General features: G+C 43.5%; 1 protein-coding gene across 28 annotated transcripts in view; it reads left to right on the forward strand.

Moving 5' to 3' along the window:
* NFE2L2 (NFE2 like bZIP transcription factor 2) overlaps positions 1-19,507 on the forward strand; it is a 184,336-nt gene that overhangs the window by 106,393 nt on the left and 58,436 nt on the right. For 11 of the 28 annotated variants that reach the window (XM_070070635.2, XM_070070638.2, XM_070070641.2 and 8 more), the window contains one exon: positions 16,896-17,006. The exons of 16 other annotated variants lie outside the window; for them this stretch is intronic. The gene's annotated coding sequence lies outside the window, so the exon portion shown is untranslated. Of the gene's footprint in view, positions 1-12,495; positions 12,734-16,895; positions 17,007-19,507 lie in introns of those variants that run through there. One more of the 28 variants, XM_089328098.1, reaches the window with a different exon arrangement.

A 19,507-nucleotide genomic window follows, 5' to 3' on the forward strand; every position in this document is an offset into this window, starting at 1 on the left:
AGCTCCGGCTGTTGCAACCAACTGGGGATTGAACCGGCGGGTGGAAGACCTATCTTTCTCTTTTTCTCTCTCTCTCTCACTCGCTCTCTCTCTCTCTCTCTCTCTCTCTCCATCTCCTTCTCTTTCTGTGTAACTCTGATTTTCAAATAAATAAATAAATCTTTTTTAAAAAATAAGAGAAAAGGCTCAGAAGAGCAGCAAATGAAGTAGGCACTTAGCCTCACGGTTCACATGCCAGTTAATATGCCCAGATCCCACATCAAAGTACTTAAGTTCCATTCCCAACTCTCACTTCTGACTCCAGCTTCCTGCTAATGCAGATTCAGGGAGGCAGTGGCGATGGCTCAAGTAATTGGGTTCCTGCTACCCATGTGTGTGACCTGGATTGAGTTCCTGGCTCCTGGTTCCAGTCCCTTAGCCCAGCCCTGATGCGACCACAGCCCTGATACAGGCCTTTAGGAAATGAACCAGTGTATGCTGATACATACTGTTTCTCCCGCTGTCCTCTTTCTTGCTGCCTCTCAAATAAATATGTTTTAGAATTTTTTTAAACAGCAGAAATGCAGAAGAGAGAATCCCAAGAAAGAGGAGGCAGTCCTCAGTTTCAAATGTTACAAAGGAACTGAGAACAAAGAGGAAAAAAATCATATGGCAACTGAAGGGCCAAAGAGCAGCTTTAGTGGACTAAGGAGACAATAAGCTGGGTATGGAACAAGATGGACAGGGAAGTTTCTGGAGTCAGGCACACTTGGGTCCAGATCTAAGTTTTTCTACTTACTAACCTCAGGGAAGTGACTGTGTACAAAGGGAAATATGACCCACTGTTTTTGCTGTTCTGCAAAATATAAAAATTTTCTATTCTTGCATGTTTTAAGGAATTCAAAGTTTTAAGTTAAATAAAGCAATGAAAAAGCTTTGATTTCAAATCATGAGCCCTTCACCCTCCACTGAGAACCTCTGTGAATCTTCATTCAGTGTGATTGAAGATTTCTCAGGCTCAGAGAGGGGCTTGAAGACAATGACTTTGCAGTATAATCAATTCATCTAATTTCACTCTCACCTTCACAGCTTGAGGACAGAGGAATTAAATGATGTGTCCTGTCCAGGGCTCAGATTGGCAAGACTGGCTCCAAGGGACTGGAGTGATAGGACCAGGGATGCTGGTCAAAGCCTTGCTAAATGTCTCCCAATGGAGTCCATGCTCGGAAAGGGCCATCCAGGCTTGTGTTGGTTGGTTTTCTAGGCTGCCAAAACAATGTACCATAAACTAGGTAGCTTAAAACAACAGAAGTTTATTCTTTCGCAGTTTTTGAGGCTTGAGGTCCAGTAGCAAGGTGTTGGCAGGGTTGGATCCTTATGAAGGTCTCTGAGGGAGAACCTATTCAATGTCTCTTTCCTAGCAGAAATAGCTGACAGGTGCTGGTGTTCCTTGACTTGTCAATGTATCACTCCAATCCCTGCCTCCATCTTTGCATGACATTCTCCCTGTGTCTTCTTGTGGCCTTCTTGCATGGTTACCAGTCATGTTGGATTAAGGACCTACCATACTCCAGTATGACCTCATCTTAACTAATTATGTCTGCAATGATACTATTCCCCAATAAGGACATAATCTGAAGTACTAAGCATTAGGATTTCAACATTTTTGGAGACACAATTCAACCTATAACAAGAAAGAGGAGTCAGGTATGGGTAGAAAGAGAGTAATGGTGGCTGGTCAGGTAGCAATCATTGTGTTGTACTTAATTTAATGTGTATCTTTTAGTATATGTGAGTTGTATCTATTTTACAACCTGGGTTGTGTTATGTTGTGTGTAGTTTCTTTTTATCATTAATTATATTTAATTAATATGTATGATACACAACATGATGTTTTGATTTACATCATGATGGCTGGTCAGAGAGACAGGTAAGGCAGAGTGAATTTCTGGACACTAGAGAATGGTGGAGCGCCTTTGGCCTCCAGTGGATCTAAGTTTGGGATGACTATATTGGTTCAGACATTTAATTATGCTTAGAGTATCATTCTTGAATCATCAGGAATTGACTTGGGCATAGTTAGGTGCTCTACTAAAGCCCCAGTGTAGGTGGACCCAGTACTCTACAGGAGCTTGAGTTGCTAATCCAGTTGAAAGTAAGAGGCAAGTTTCATGGCAAGATCATCAGGTTTTCATAGTTTGTTATTATTTGGATCAACCTAGAATTAGAGTAGCTGAGTAGATGGAGAGGACAGACCCCCAACCAACCCTTGGACTTGTACTGGTCTCTTGCCTATTCTTTCATCTTGTTGACCTCTCAAGGTCTCTTTGAACTACATCAATCCAAACCTGTTAGTTGGAAACTGAACTAAAACTACATGATCTCCACATTATCACACTTACTTGCTGGCTTCCATGCTCCTCAACAGAGAAAGAGCAGTGTATAACCTTTGTAGTATAATAGTTCAAGCATCTTGGGGTGGACAATAGCAACAGTAGTAAAATAATGGTATAGGTAGTGTGCATAAGGACACAGAGCATTGCTATCCTTGGAAGAGTGGGTGAGAAACTGCACACTAATAAATGTTAGTCCCTAAGAGGCCTTACTCACCCACCATGGGAACCAGCTGAGAGGAAATGGAGTTGAGAAAGGCAAAGAAATTTGTTATCTTGGCACTTGGGTTTGATTTTCATTTTGGTTTTTTTTTTTTCAGCACTGCAAAATTTGTTTAGAATATGAAAACATTGTAATTGGACTATTTCTGTTTTTCTTTTTCTGCAACTATGACATGAATGTTTAAAAAATAAATAAAAATTAAAAATTTTTAAAAAGAAACTACACACAACAATGTATACTCAAATCAAAATATTATGTTGAATATCATATATATATTAATTATAAATTTAATTAATGATAAGAAGAAACTACATACAACATAACACAACCCATGTTGTAAAACAGGTACAACTCACACAAACAAAAAGATACACATTAAATTAAACACAACAGAATGATTGCTTCTGGAGAGGAGGACAGGAAGAGGGACAAATAGGTGGTAGATACAAAATCGGTAGATAGATAGAACTGAGCCTTAAGGAGACTGATGAGGAGAGGGTAGTATGGACTGAGAAGTGTGATTAACTCAAGCTCCTATACCTGAAGTTTTAAAAAGAAAAAGAAAAAAGCAGCCATAATGTTTGGTTTAAAACTGTGAACCATTATTGCTAGCTATCTGGAAGTGAGCTAACCTCTCTATCCCACAGCTCATCACTTATGAAATGGAGGTGATATCATTACCTATCTCGTGAGACTGCTGCGGGGATGAAATAACTCTGAATGTGTGAAGTGCTTAAAGAGCACCTGGTACACAGTGAATACACAACTGTAGGGTTGTTTTGAGAATTAGGTAAATAATCCATAAAAGGCTTAGCACAGCACCTGGTTCATAGTGTTCAATAAACTCTTGTTAGCTGGCTATTTGTCATCATTATAGTTATTATCATCATCTCTTTACATGGCCAACCTCACTCCTTACCAAGAGATAGCTGGAGAAGCTTTTATACAATGGAAAGACATGGCTTTCTCCTATACTGATTCTATCTTGATCATTTCCTTTTGTGTGTTCTGAGGCAAGTCGGTTTCTTTCAGCATTGGTGTATGCCAGGAAGTCTCAATTCCTAAGAATCTCATTCTTAGCACATCACTCCTTTGAAGATTCTAGTCAAACCCCAACACTTGTTATTGTCACAGGACCCAAACCAAAGGCAAGGGCCTGCCGCTCAAGGAACTCGCACTGATGAAATGGTCAGATCCCTTGGACATACCATACCCTGCACTACAGAGCCCTATCAGTGCAGCCTACATGTATAGAGGCAGTGTGAGGTCATTGGGAGTCACCAGCTCCATGTGTAAGCAAAGGCCAAACCAAGATGGGATAATGTGTGTCACCCTCCATTGTCTCAGGGATTCTGTTTTTGCCAGAATTGCCCGGGACTTGCTGTATGTGAACAGTTGTAATTTCACAGGAATTCTTCATTTAATTTCCCATAACAAGCCTGTGAAGAAACAACTGCTGTTCTCTCCAGGGGCACTGTGTTTGGGCCCCTGCTACACAAGTAGGAGACCTAGATGAAGCTCCTGGCTCCTGGCTTCAGACTAACCCAGCTCTGGCCATTGCAGCCATCTGGGAAATGAACCAGCAGATAGAAAATCTGTGTGTGTGCGTGTCTGTGTGTGTGTGTACCCGTGTCCCTCTCTCTCTCTCTAACTCTGACTTTCAAATAAATAAATCTTTAAAAAAAAAGAAATTGAGGCACAGCATTGTTGAATACTTTGCCCCAGGTTATATAACTAGCAAGTGGCTAAGCCATAGCCAAATCCAAGCAACCTGGTGGCATGATCCTTGCTACTATCCTACCTCTTGTAAATTCTCAGCAAGTTTGGAAATATGTGTCAAAATGAAAACAGGATATAATCTGAGTTCCCAAGGAGAACAATGACTACAGGTTAACATTGTTTGTGTACTTCCTTTGTGGCCCCTTCTGTGTTAAGGTTTTTATGTGCCTTATCTCACTTAAATCTCACAACTCTCTACAAAATAATTTTATTATATCACCATTTTATAGATTACTCTCAAGTAGATCTGAGCCTGCAATGCAACCAAAACAGATGCTCCAGTAACCACTGAAAACAAAAATTGGTATGGGGATTTTGTGCAACAGTTAAGATGCCACTTGTGACGATTGCATTCCAAGCTCCCAGTTGATGAAGACCACTGCAACCTAGACCTGACACAGCCAGTATTACTTGGAATGGTAATGGCACACTTAGGGCACAAAGTCAAGCTACATGGACAGCAAATATGTGAGAGTACCACAACTTCCCAGTTGTAATCTTTCTCCTTTCCCAAACCAGGCACCCAACCCCAGATGCATAGTTGGGCAAAGCTCTTTGGTTAAGCATGAATAAAGCTAATTAGTGGGGAGTTCAGTAATGTTACTTACTTCAAACCTATTAATTCAGTCTTTAGTGGGTATTGACAAGAAGGAGGAGAGAAAATACAAATTGCCTGTGAATAATTTAGTAGAGGAAATGAGATCTATAAATGGCATAGTAAAAGCTTAATATTATCAGGTCACTCTTGAATTCATGTATTTTGTATTAAAGAACACATCTGTAGCAGTAACAGAAATTCAACCAGCATTTATCTAACAAATGAATACACTAATCAATCAATAAATGAATAGATAACAACTGAAGGCAAAACTAATGCTATGTTTGGCATCTGCTACCCAGCTTACTACCAAGCTGTTCTTGGAGTGAGGATGGGAAATGAGAGTCCATTGACAATAAATGAACTGGAATCAAATGCTAGAGTGGAAAGTCAGCTGAGGGAGACTATAAGCCCAAATGTGGGCAGGAAGGGGAAAGCAGGTGTGGTGGTCATTGCAGCTGGGGACAAATAATCTCCTCCCTAGCACATAGTAGTGTGGTACTTCCCCACCTCTTGGAGTTCTTTTTGACCCCATGACTTTTTTGGGTCCCTGAAATGAGCAGAAGTGTTGTGTTTTTGCTTCCACATAGAAGATTGAAGAGCTGAGTATGGTGTGTCCAACTTTTCTGGAAGATAACCAACCATCCAGGCTTACCTGAGGTAAAAGCAGGAGATTTTCAGTGCTAAAACTGGGATAGTTCCAGACAGACCAAATGCTTGATCACTCAACTAGAGAAATTATCAATCTTTTAGTTATTAATCACTCTATTAGAATAGATCCAGGAATGAGGGTAATGTGAAGCACAGCCCCCATAAAATTAGAGATCAAGAACCTAAAACAACTCGCTTGTGGACACACAGGCAGTAATGATCAGAGATGGGTTTCAGCCTACATCCGTCTGACATCAATCTGTTGCTTATACTTCACTCCACATAGGGTGGTTTTTATCCACAGGTTATCTTTTTTGGTTTTGGTTTGGTTTTGGCTCCTTATTTTCTTAATTCTGGGATAGGGCGTAAGATGTAAGGATGTTTAAAATTTTTCTTTAATTACAAATGTAGTGAGAAAAACAACTTCCCTAAATTCACTGTCTGACATTCATTACAAAGATGAAGAAATGCTATGATTTTCTCTCAAGACTATACAAAGGTAAAATCTTCCATGTTCATGGATTTGAGGAATTAATATAATCAAAATGTCCATGTGTACCCAAAGCAATTTACAGATTCAATGTCATCCCAATCCAAATACCAAGGTCATTCTTCTCAGATCTAGAAAAAAATGATCCTAAAATTCATATGGAAACACAAATACAAAAGACCCCGAATAGTCAAAGCAATCTTAACAGAAACAAAACTGGAGGAATAACAATATCAGATTTCAAGGCATACTACTGGACACTCATAATCAAAACAATCTGGTACTGGCACAAAAATAGGCATGCAGACCAATGGAACAGAATAGGAACCCCAGAAATTAATTCAAGCATCTACAACCAATTAATCTTTGGCAATTGAGCTAAAATCACTCCCTGGAAAAAGGACAGCCTCTTCAACAAATGATGTTGGAAAAATTGAATCTCCACATGCAGAAGTATGAAACAACACCCCTACCTGAATAGGAGAGGGAAGAGGAAGAAGGGTGAGAGTGTGGTGGGAGGGTGGGTATAGTGGGAAGAATCACTATCACTGTGTTCCTAAATTTGTGCTTATGAAATGCATGATGTTTATATACCTTAAATAAAAGGTGTCAGAGGGTGGGGAGAAGAAAAAGGATCTGTACCCTACACCTTATACAAAAATCAACTCACAGTGGATCAAGGATCTAAATCTACAACCTGATACTATCCAATTACCAGGGAAAAACATTAGGGAAACTCTGAAATACATTAGCATAGACAAGGACTTCTTGGATAAGACCCCAGAAGCACAGGCAATAAAAGCAAAAATAGACAAATTGGATTATATCAAGCCAAAAGGCTTCTGCACTACAAAGGAAACACTCAGCAAAGTGAAGAGGCAAAAGAAAGTGGGAGAAAATATTTGTAAACTATGCATGTAAAGGATTAATATCCAGAAAATATAAGGAGCTCAAGAAACCCAACAACAACGAAACAAACCAGTTAAGAAATGGGCAAAGGACATGGACAAGCATTTTTAAAAGGATGAACTATAAATGGCCAGCAGACACATGAAAAAATGCTCAGGATCACTAGCCATCAGGGAAATGCAAATAAAAACCACTATAATATATCACCTTATCCCAGTTACAATGGCTGTCATCCAGGATTAGTGCTGTGGTATAGCAGAAAAAGCTCCGTATGGGTACTGGTTCAAGTCCTGGCTGCTCCACTTCCTATCCAGTGCCCTGCTAACGTGCCTAGGAAAGCAGCAGAAGATGGCCCAAGTACTTGGGTCCCTGCACCCATGTAGGAGACTCAGAAGAAGCTCCTGGCTTCGGTCTGGTTCAGCCCTGGCCATTGCAGCCATTTGTGGAGTGAACCAGTGATGGAAGCGCTCTCTCTTTCTCTCTCTCTCTCTCTCTTTCTCCCTCTCCTTCCTCTCCTCCTCCTCTCTCTATAATTCTGCCTTTCAAACAAATTTTTAGAAAATCTTCAAAAAATATATAGAAACCCAAAATATTGTTGACAACAAGAGAGGTTTGTGTCATGCATCAGAGCCCAGTGCAGGCAGGGACTCTCCTAGATGAGTCTTTAGTGGTGACTTGGAGATTAAGGCTCCTGTCATCTTAAAATGCCCTCATCTGTCACAATTTGGCCTCAACAATTGCCACAGAGGGAGAAGAGATTACATATTAATAAGACCACACCACAGGATGTGTGGCTACATCTGCAAGCACGTCCCTGACTTCTGCCACATCCTGTTATCCAAGATCCAATCAAATGGTCCCATCTTAACTATAAGGGAGGCTGGGAAATGTCAACTTTATTAAATTTCTATTTATTTTCATTTTATTTAAAAGGCAGAGAGACAAGACAGAATTTTCCCATCCTCTGGTTCACTCCCTAAATGCCCACAACAGCCAGGGCTGGTTGCACCTGGACCTGGGAACCTGCAGCTCACTCCAGATTTCCTGCATGTGTCAGGGACCCCATTACTTGAGCCGTACCAGCTGCCTTACAGCATACATCAGCAGGAAACTGGAATCAGAGGTAGAGCTAGGACACGAAACTACACACTCTGATATGGGCTGTGGGCGTCTCTGAACTGCTGTGCCCAACACCTGCCCAGGAAATGTTTCCTTTTTGTGTGCCAGGAAGATAAAATTCAATACATGCTCAGCTAGTCTTTTCTACAAGTTCCAACATGTTGAAATTATTACCTCATTTTTTTCTTTAAGCTGTGCTTTGTGTCTGATACCAGGTAGGCTGCCTTACTGCCTCGCCCTGTATTCTGTGACATCCACCAGCAGCATCCCATTGCTTGCAACACGACTAGAAGTTGTCAGGACAGGTTTGATTACCCACATGGTATTGTCTAGGCTCTGATACCCAGAGCAGTTACATGACTTGTCTGAAGTCATGCACTAGTAAGTGACATCACCTCTCTCCTCTCATTCTCAGGGCAACCATCTCTCCACCACATTGCACTCCCCCAGAAGCTCACTGGATGCACAGGTCTCCATATACAAATTCAAGGATGCAAGGTTTAGATCCTTACTCCTCTCTAATTCAACCTAATTTATATTTCAAGTCCCCACTCTCTGTTGAAAAGTGTCAGCAATGACTTCCCTCACTTTGGTATATTTCCGCCTTTAAAGATGTGTTGAAGTTTGCGGTGTGATGAGAGTGGGGTACTGGGAGGGAATTAGGTGGTGCCTAGGTATTGGGAAAAACATATGTTCCTTAAGTGAGCTCTTTGAGGAGGCACCAACCAAGATGACCACCACAGTTCCTTCCAGTCTTCCTTTCCTAGCCCTGTTCACAGGCCCATTTGTATCTAGCAGCTCCCTGCTCCATTGGGGCCATTCTAGAGTCTGGAATAGTCTATAGGCCCATGCCACAGAGCCATTCTCCTCCCCGGGCGTGCTGCCTTCCAGAAATAGGGGGTGTGGTTAAGGGAAAGACCTCCCTCTCACCTTTCACCCATTTTCTGTCCTTTTCCTCAGCAGAGGAAAGTTTCTAGTCTTGCAGCGATTTCCCTCTCTCCTCAGAGCTTTTTCTTCAAATATCTTGGCCATGCTTGAAACCATCTCTAGTCCTCTGAGAGTTTTTATAACAGCAAACACAGCTCACAGAAGTTTGGTTGTTCTTGTTTTGCTTTCTACCCTGTCACATCATTTCCTCCCCTTGATGTAATGTAATATGAGAAGGGCCTGCTGTCCAGGGCATGGAGGTAGGGAGGGAGACAGGGTTGGGGAGTACCATGAGCAACAACAACAACAACAAAAGCCATTTCTTAACCGCACATGGATCACATCCAACTTCACCAGTCCTTGGGAGGTGAGTATCTGTCATTTTTCTGAAACTAGCAGTGAGGGGAAGAGGCATGGAGGGGAGTTCTCATACCTGGGAATCAGCATAAGATTGGGCTGGCTCCTGCCTGATGAGACTTTCAGTGTACCATCCCCCACCCCACCCCCCCAACCAAACTCCTGTGAGTCCACCCTTGATGACTTGACCCCACACCTTGGTGCTCAGATTTTCAGTTAAGAGTGGAGGTGGTGGAGTGGCATTTGGCCTGGAGATTTAAGATACTAGTTAGGATGCTGGCATCTGTAAAAGATTGCCTGGGTTCAAGACCCAGTTCTACTCCCAATTCCAGCTTCCTGCTCATGTGGACGCTGGGAGGCATCAGGTAATGGTTCAAAGGTTGGATCCCTGCCACATAGGAGACCTACACTATGTTCCCAGCTCCTGGCTTCAACCTGGCCCAGCTCCAGCCATTGCAGGCATTTGGAAATGAACCAATCAATAGGAATGCTTGCTCTCTTGCTCGCGCTCGCTCTCTCTCTCTTTCTCTCTTTCTCTCTTTCTCTCTCTCTCTGTGTGTGTCCCTCAGATAGAAAAATATATATATTTTTTTTTAAAGTTGACCTTGTCTTCTCAGAAGGCACACAGCTGTGAAAGCCTAACCATAGATGACTTACTGATCTGCTCAGTGAGGAAAGATGATTTGTTTCCCTGGCTATTTAAGTATTTAGCACTCCCTGCCTCAGTTACTAGCACACACACTAGAGTAAATCTGTACACATGCGAACTGATGAAGGGAAAAGGAGACATTAAGATGGCTGAGGTAGGGGCCGACGCTGTGGCTAGCCGACAAAGCCACTGCATGCAGTGCCGGCATCCCATATGGCCGCCGGTTCTAGTCCTGGCTGCTCCTCTTCCAATCCAACTCTCTGCTATGGCCTGGGAAAGCAGTAAAAGATGGCCCAAGTCCTTGGGCCCCTTCACCCACGTGAGAGACCCAGAGGAAGCTCCTGGCTCCTGGCTTCAGATCAGCACAGCTCCGGCCGTTGCAGCCAATTGGGGAGTGAACCAGCAGATGGAAGACCTCTCTCTCTCTCTCTCTCTCTCTCTCTCTGCCTCTCCTCTCTCTCTGTTACTCTTTCAAATAAATAAATAAATGAGTCTTAAAAAAAAGATGGCTGAGGTAGAGCATATACTACTCACCCCATAAAAGTGAAGAAACTGGGGCCTGCATTGTGGCACAGCAGATAAAGCCACCGCCTGCAATGACAGCATCCCATATGAGCATTGGTTCATGTCCTGGCTGCTCCACTTCCAATCCAGCTCCCTCCTGGTGTGCCTGGGAAAAGCAGCAAAAGATGGCCCAAGTGCTTGGGCCCTGCTGCTCATGGGGAGACCCAGATGAAGCTTCTGGTTTCTGCATGGCCCAGCCCTAGCCATTGCAGCTATATGAAAGATGTCTGTTACCTCTCCCTTTCTCTCTGTAACTCTTTCAAAGAAATAAATATATCTTAAAAAAATGGAGGAAGTCATACCAAACAGCAAGCAAAGAGATACTGAGTTAAACATCTTTTCCTTTTTAAAGATTTATTTTACGTATTTGAAAGACAGATGGAACCAGCACTGTGGCATAGCTGGTAAAGCAGTTGCCTGCATTGCCAGAATCCTATATAGGCGCTGGCAATGCTCCACTTCCAATGTAGCTCCCTGCTAATGGCCTGGGAAAGCAGCAAAAGATGATATAAGTTCTTGGGCCCCTGCACCCACGTGGGAGACCCAGAGGAAGCTCTTGGCTCCTGGATTCAGATCAACCCAGCTCCAGAGATCTCTCTCTCTCTCTCTCTCTCTCTGCTTCTGCATCTGCTCTGTAACTCTGCCTTCAAATAAATAAATAAGTAAATAAATAAATATTTTAAGAAGAAAGAAATACAGAGGGAGGGAGGGAGGGAGAGTAAAGAGTTACAGAGATGGGGCTGGCACTGTGGCATAGTGGGTGAAGTTGCCACCTGCAGTGCTGGCATCCCATATGGACACCAGTTCGAGTCCTGGCTGCTCCACTTCTGATCCAGCTCTCTGCTGTGGCCTGGGAAAGCAGCAGAAGATGGCCCAAGTCCTTGGGCCCCTGCACCCACATGTGAGACCTGGAAGAGGCTCCTGGCTCCTGGCTTCAGATCGGCGCAGCTCTGGGCATTGTGGCCAATTGGGGAGTGAACCAGCTGATGGAAGACCTCTCTCTCTCTCTCTCTCTCTCTCTCTCTGTGTATGTAACACTGATTTTCAAATAAATAAATAAATATTTTTTAAAACAAGAGTTACAGAAAGAGAGAGGAAAAGAGAGATCTTCCACCAGTTGGTTCACTCCCCAAATGGCCACAAGGGCCAGGGCTGGGCCAGGCTGAAGTTAGGAGCCAGGAGCTTCTTCTGAGTCTCCTACATAGTTGCAGGGCCCCAAGAACTTGAGCCATCCTCCACTGCTTTCCCAGGCACATTAGCAGGGAGCTGGATCACTAGAGGAGCAGCCAGGGCTTGAACCAGTGCCCATATGGAATGAGGGTATTACAAACAGTGGCTTAACCCATTATGCCACAGTGCTGGCCTCTAAGCATCTTTTTTAAGAAAATCTGACTTTAAAAAACAATCTGACTTATGCCAAATCCTATTTATGAAGTGGGTTTTTAAGTCATTTAAAGAGCACCCTAGGCTTTCAAAAGATGTTTGTTTTAAAGAGTACAGTTGGCCTTTGGCCAAAAAATAAAGTTTCAGTAATGCACAGTAACCATTGTAGCATAATTAGTGGCCATGAAATACCAGGTGCCCAATCAAGCCTTTTCTACCCATTTAAGATGGAGCCAAGTCAAGCAAAAATGCCCTGCCTAGCCATACCCAGGAGTTCAAAAGCCCAGCCTTTGTCATCAGGAAAGAATTAATTCAAAGAGCAAGGGCATTATTAGGCACAAGCAGGCATTCTGTTGTAAATACCTTTTGTTAATACACGTTGAGAGCTAAACTTTCTCACATTTGAAAGAGGCCCTGAGAGAGGGTTTAAGCAAGCCAGAATCAAGGTTGTTTTCTTTTTCCCATTTCTGACAGCATATCTGTGGGATCCTCACTGTGAAGAGTGCTAGGCTCGGAGTCAGATGGTTTCCTCAGCTACCATCTGACTTAAAGTAGGTGGTGTTCCCTTAACATAAAACAAGTGAACCTGAAGTGAAGAGAAAAGACAAAATGTAAGAATGCTACAGAGAAGAAAGATACTAATAGACCTAAAGATCCATTTCTTAATTATTTCCTACAATCCTGGAGCTATAAAAAGCCCAAGTGAATTTGCGTAAGTCAATAAATTTTATCTAATTATGATGCTAATAGTACCGCAAATGTTTTATGTTTCCTCTCTTTTTATTGCTTCCTGTTAGTTATTGAGAGGAGAAATCCAATGTAACTTTTTTGTACTCTGATCATAATAAGGCTAGCTCATTTGTTTCATATGTGCTTCGCCATGTCTTTGTATACTGTGTGTGTTTATGTAATTAAGCTAAATAAGATAGCTGTGCTCTGTGGTTGCTACAAATAAACATAGGGTGAAAGATGGAGCCTGATGTTCTTAGAGCAAAACCCCATCATAAAAGTGCTTTGGTGAGCTTTGGAACTAATTGTCTGTACTGAGAGGGCAAATAAACCTTCCATTCTCCAAATGACTTGAAAAATCTGTGGTCATATCCTATTTTTCCTCGTTCTAAAGTTTGCCAATTGAGCTAAGGGACCAATATGCCAATGATAGGGGGGGATTAAGTCAGAAATAGGTAGGAATAGTTGAGTTGGAAGATTTTTCTCTTCATTTCTGCCTCTAGCCTTGCATTGTAATTCCAACGCTTACCTGTCAATCCAGTATAAACCTACTTTCCCATGATGCACCTGCTTCTACACCAGGAAGGGGAAGATGCCATGAGGCCACATGGAAATTAAAGTCCACATGGAGGTCCCATGAAACTCCCAGAAAGCCTCACACACACTAAACCCTCCCCAAACTCCTCTATTTGTATATTCAGTTAGGACACCCATGCCCCATAAAGGAGACTGACGCGCGGCAGTGACCCTCTGACTTTTTGTTTCCTGCCTTTATTGGTTCCTCTCCAGCCTCCTCCCGTGCTCTCCTCTTCCCATCTAAGTACTAATCAGGCCTGACCCTGCTTAGGCATCTCTGTGCCCACCATGGCAGGTATCTCTATGTGGGGTTGCCCACACTCACAGAAAATGTATATTCTCTCTGTAACTCTAAATATCCTCCTCTCATTTGTGCACCTTGCTTACACCTCTGTTTGTTTGTTTGTTTGTTTTTAAGACTTATGTATTTATTTGCAAGTCAGAGTTACACAGAGAGGAGAGGCAGAGAGAGAGAGAGAGAGAGAATCTTCCATCCTCTGGTTCACTCCCCAACTGGCCGCAACGGCTGGAGCTATGCCGATCCAAAGCCAGGAGCCAGGAATTTCCTCCAGGTCTCCCACATGAGTGCAGGGGCCCAAGCACTTAGGCCATCTTTAACTGCTTTCCCAGGCCACAGCAGAGAGCTGGATCGGAAGTGGAGCAGCCGGGACTCAAACCGTGCCCATTTGGGATGCCGGTGCTTCAGGCCAGGGTGTTAACCTGCTGCACCACAGCACTGGCCCTACGCCTCTGTTTTGAATTCTTTTCTCTGTGGGGGTAAGAACGTGGAATAAAAATTGAGATACATATTTCCATAATAACTTGATTTGTCCAAATACCATGTCCCAGGAAGAATGTGGGCTCCCCCTACTTCCTTGGATCAGTTGATGGATTCCAAGGACCCCGTGTGCTTCTTCATCAGTAATGGTGGTGGCAGCAGGACATCCCTGAGCACATCTCTGAGCCCGGGAGTGCTCTGACTGCCCTGTGACTTCTCATTAATGGCATCCTCACGCAGTTGGTGCCTATCTACACTGCACACATGAGGAAACTAAGGAAAAGAACATAGATAAGATTGCACCATGTGAGTGTCCATTTGTCAGGGCCATCATTGTGGCACAGTGGGAATGCCAGTTCAAATCCTAGCTGCTCTGCTTCTGATCCAGCTCCCTGTTAATGTGCCTGGGAAAGCAGCAGAGGATGGACCAAGTGTTTGGGCCCCTGCCTCCTACATGGGAGACCTGGTTGGAGTCCTAGGCTCCTGTCTTTGGCCTGGCCCAGTCCCAGCCTTTGTGGTCATTTGGTCATCCCAGCAGATAGAAGACACCTCTCTCTCTCTCTCTCTCTCTCTCTCTCTCATCCCTTAAAATAAAATAAATATATAAATCTTTTACAATAAAAAGGCCAAATATCAGCAAATTCATATCATTTCACCTGTTTCCCAGTATCAGAGTTTAAAATCAGCTACTCAGAATGATATCTGCATATCTATATTTTAGATGTCATTCTTGGGCAACAAGCAAATCCATCAGAAAAAAAATAGTGCAATCAATATACTTCCTTTCGTTGTGAGTCTGATTTCAGCTGCTGCCTTTATTCAGGTCATAGTGTAAAAGCTGGTTCCAGTCAGACAAGACTGCCTTGCCTGTGACCATTTGCTCATGTGCAGCTGAAATTAACCCATCCAACCAATTCTTGCAGGCTGCCCATCTTAACACCTGCCTAAAAATATCTTTTCCTTTTAGAAGGGCACAGAGCCAAACATCCCAGCTTCCCAGCAGAACTTCCCAGCGTAGAGTCACTCAGCTATGGCCATGTGCCTTCTTCCCAAAGCCATCATGGAAATTCATCTGTGAACCCTATCTTTTCTCACTAACTTACTGATGATTAATTTATCAGATTATGTGAAACTTAGGTCTTGGATCAAGTGAATTTTGTTTGGGAGTTGGGCTGTGGAGGCATGAGGTCAGGAGCATGAGTGTGAATCATGGACTATTAAATATAGTGGTAACATTAGAAGCTGTATTGACCTAACCAAGCATTTTACAAAGTAGGAAACTGATATTCAGATGACAAAACCTAGATGTCATGAACTTAGGGTGATCAGCCATTCCTCTGTGCGTGGGAGTGAGGGACTTCCTGGAGAATGAGACTTTTCAAGACAAGAAAGTCCCAGACAAGCCATGATGAGCTGATGACTGTGCTGGGTTGGAAGCCCCAAATTCTCTGCTTCTCTGGACAAGCTGGGCTTGAGCAAATCCTTGCAAGAAGTCCCAGGACTTCTTGGGAGAACTCAAACAGGAAAGGTAGGGGGCAAGTATTTGGCACAGTGCTTAAGATGCCACGTGGAGGTGCAGGCTGTGGCTCAGGTGGTAAAGCTGCCTCCTGCAATGCTGGCATCCCTTGTGGGCACTGGTTTAAGTCCTGGCTGCTCCACTTTGGATCCAGCTCTCTGCTAATACATCTGGGAAAGCAGTGGAAGATGACTCAAGTACCTGGGTCCCTGCCATCCATTTGAGATATCCAGATGGATATTTGTATGTCCTGGCTCCAGGCTTCAGTCTGTCCCAGCCTGGCCATTGCAGCCATTTGGGAAGTGAACCAGTAGATGGAAAATTTTCTCTTTCTCCCTCTGTCTCTTCCTCCCTCTGTAACTCTGCCTTTCATATAAGTTTTAAAAATATGTGCCATTTGGGATACATGCATCCCATATCAGAGTGCCTGGGTTCAAGTTCCCAAGTTCCAACTCTGCTTCCAATTCAGCTTCCTGCTGATGTGCATCCCAGAAAGCAGAAGACAATGAATGGTTCAAGCACTTGGGTCCCTGCCACTCATATGGCAAACTCAGATTGAATTCTGACCTCCTTGTTTTAGCTTGGTTTACTTCTGGATATTGGGGGCATTTGGAGAGTGAACCAGTAAGTGGGAGATCAATTTCTCTCTCTCTCTCTCTCTCTCTCTCTCTCTTTCTCTCTCTCTCTCTCTCGATTTTTGTCTTTCTCTCTCTACCTTTCAAATAAAATGAAAATAAATAAGAAACAAATATTTTAAATGCCATGTAGGGAAATGACCACAAACACGATTTTCCCAGGTTAGGACCCTTGATTGGGCAAGTCTCCAGGTGTGAACTTGCATGTCGCATGAGAGCAGCCGTACCGTGTCTGCGTCATGACTGAGCAGACTCAGGCTCTGGGGCCACAGCATTTGGGCAAGCTGGTTACACCGAGTCAGTCTTAGAAAGTAAGGCTGCGGTCTGGTGTATTCACCTCATAGAGACAGGGCCGCTGTACCAGCAGTAGTTGTCTGGCTGACAAAGGCTGCAGCAGGAATGCTGTTGCTGCATCTGGGCCGCGTGTGGCTGCATTAAGGTTGGGAATGGAGAAGTACTTGACCACAGAGACAGATCAGCAGGGTACCCATGTCACCATCACTTCCTTCTTCAGCAGTTTTGTCATTCGGAGGTTTTGAATCCTGCAATAAGTGGTTATCCTTAGCTAACTTTGGACTTTTTTGCTTAAATGTCAAGGGCCTAATTTTAAAAACCTTCTTGGTTTTACTTCTCCTCCCAGGCTATTTCACTCCCGGTCCTTGGTTGGTTGATGGTTGTTTTTTCCACACACCTCCCGCTTCTCTTCTGTTGGGATCAAGTCTCTAATTCATGCCCCTGTATCCGGGGGTAGGTGAGTGTTGAAAAAAGGATGGAAGGAAAAGAGGAGGTAAGAAGAAAAGGATGCAGAGATCCCAGCCAGACAAAATTGTCGGATTTTAAGCTCTCTTCAGTATTCTTGTTAGCAACCCAGGATGAGTCTGTTTGTCCATGGACATAGGAAAGCCAAATACTGAAGCCACCATCTTCTGCAGAAAGTTTATTATGAGGTGGCCACACAAGAACTCAGGAGCAATGCTCAAAACTGACACCCTGCCAGGGGGCCTGGGGAAAGTGCAGGATTAGGTGAAAGACAGCTGGTATGCGGAAATGCTGGCAAGCTCTGATTGGAGTGGCTTGGAATCAGGCCAGGATAGCATGACCTTGCTGTCCTAAAAAAAAAAAACAGGAACTTCAAGAAAATATGACTAGACCCACAGTTAAAGCGTAAAACAGGGGAACTTCAGGAAAAGAAAGAGAAAACACAATAAAAGATTTTTGAGTTTGGAGCATCAGGGCAAAACCTGGTAAAGGGGGCAGTTCGACCCAACAGCATTCTCTTTCTGCACGCATTGCTTTAAGATACCCCCAGACACCCCTGCCTTCATCCCTACCCATACACACATCTGCTAGAATCTAAGTTTTTCGTGATCCACCACGCTTGTTCTCAATCCCCACTGAAATATCCCCATGTTTATCAATCTGATACACTCATCCCTCCTCGTAAGGATTAAAGTCAGGAGCAAAAGCCTCAGAAGTGAATCTTAACAACAACCTGCATAGTTACTATCCCTCCTTGGCTATCTTAACACTTAATGAGTATAATCCTAATGGCAGAACTGCGAAGTTGGGAGGGTGGTTGGTGGCAGAGAGCAAAGTGGAAGATTATTTTGGGAAGAGCTCTGTGATGAGGGTTGCCAAATTTAGCAAAGAAAAATACAGGATGCCCAGTTGGACTTGGATTTCACATCAACAGCAAATAATTCTTACAACTCTAAGTATGTCCCATGCAATACTTGGGAAATACTTAGACCAAAAATTAGACCTCATCTGAAATGCAAATTAGCTGAGCATCCTGTATTGTCTCTGGCAACTCTGTCTTGGGCCCAGGATGTCTCCTGCATATGCAGCCTGTGCAGAAGAGGGCCAGCATTGCTGTGGAGCTTGGAGGCATCTTGAAATGCTGGCAGAAGAGAAGCAGCCCAACAGGGAGGGTATCACATGGAACAGTCAGGTGAACTTGCTGCCCGCCAAGCCAAGCCTGCAGATGCAGAGGGCATGTGAGGCAGGCCTGGACAGAACACTCCTGGAGACTGGCCAAGGCGCCAGTAAAACGGGCACGACCTGCTGGATCCTTCCCAGAAGATACAGTGTCTGGTTCCGGTGCTGCCAGTTGACCTGTCACAACTTTATTTTTAGTTCTGAGGAAGGAGTGGCAAGCTTTTAAAAAATAAGGTAGTACAGATAGGGGAAATCATGTCCCAAAGCTGATCCTGAACTTGAATTTATGACCAGGAAATATAACTCAGTGGTCTGCTTACCAGAGATCTAGAAAAGGTTGGTACAGCAGCTTTTCATGGAAAAGTGCCCCAGACTGGAACCTCACACTTCTCTTTCCCATTTTTTTTAATAAGCAAAGGCAATGCTACTTGCTTTAAGATAATGGCTTATTGGAACCCATAATAAACTTTTTGTTCTCAGTTCATAAAGAGATAAGCTCTTTTGTCAACTGATATTGACTTCTGCACTGGACATAGCCTGTCAGTCTTCCAGAGCCTCACCCTATGCTTCTTCTCTACCTGCTCTGAGTTCTAGGAAGCTGAGCAGCTGGGACGTCCTCCCCTCTGGCTTCTGTCTAGGACCAGCCAATGGGAGGCGAGCAGGAGACTGGAGGGAAGGCAGGAGAGCGGAAAGGTCTGAAGAACATGTTCATTGTCATTGTTGTTTACTAAAATGCTCCTGGTTTCATAACTAATAAAAAGTACTCACTAAAATAGGAACAGATGAATACTTCTTTAACTTGAAAAAAAAATACAGCTAGCTAGCATTCTGCTTACTGGGAAAATACTAGAATCAGCCCACTGAATTTAGGAACAAGAGAAGAATACTCATTATCACTATTACAATTTTGCTGAAGGTACTAGCAGTCACAACTAGATCTGATAAAAACTTAAAGTATGAAAAAAAGAAAAAACACTTTAACTATTTGCAGAGGATATGACTGTATGCTTTCTTTAAAAAAAAAAAAAAAGATTTATTTATTTATTTGAAAGTCAGAGTTACACAGAGAGAGGAGAGGCAGAAAGAGAGAGAGGTCTTCTACCCTCTGGTTCACTTCCCAATGGGCCAAAACAGCCAGAGCTGCGCCGAACCGAAGCCAGGAGCCAGAAGCTTCTTCCAGATCTCCCACACGGGTGCAGGGACCCAAGGACTTGGGCCATCTTCTGCTGCTTTCCCAGGCCACAGCAGAGAGCTGGATGGGAAGTGAAGCAGCCTGGACTCAAACCGGCACCCATATGGGATGCCGACGCTTCA

The sequence above is a fragment of the Oryctolagus cuniculus genome, chromosome 3 (genome assembly GCF_051225735.1).
Source record: "Oryctolagus cuniculus isolate XC-2025 breed Fujian yellow rabbit chromosome 3, ASM5122573v1, whole genome shotgun sequence".
In the NCBI taxonomy this organism is placed as follows: domain Eukaryota; kingdom Metazoa; phylum Chordata; class Mammalia; order Lagomorpha; family Leporidae; genus Oryctolagus; species Oryctolagus cuniculus.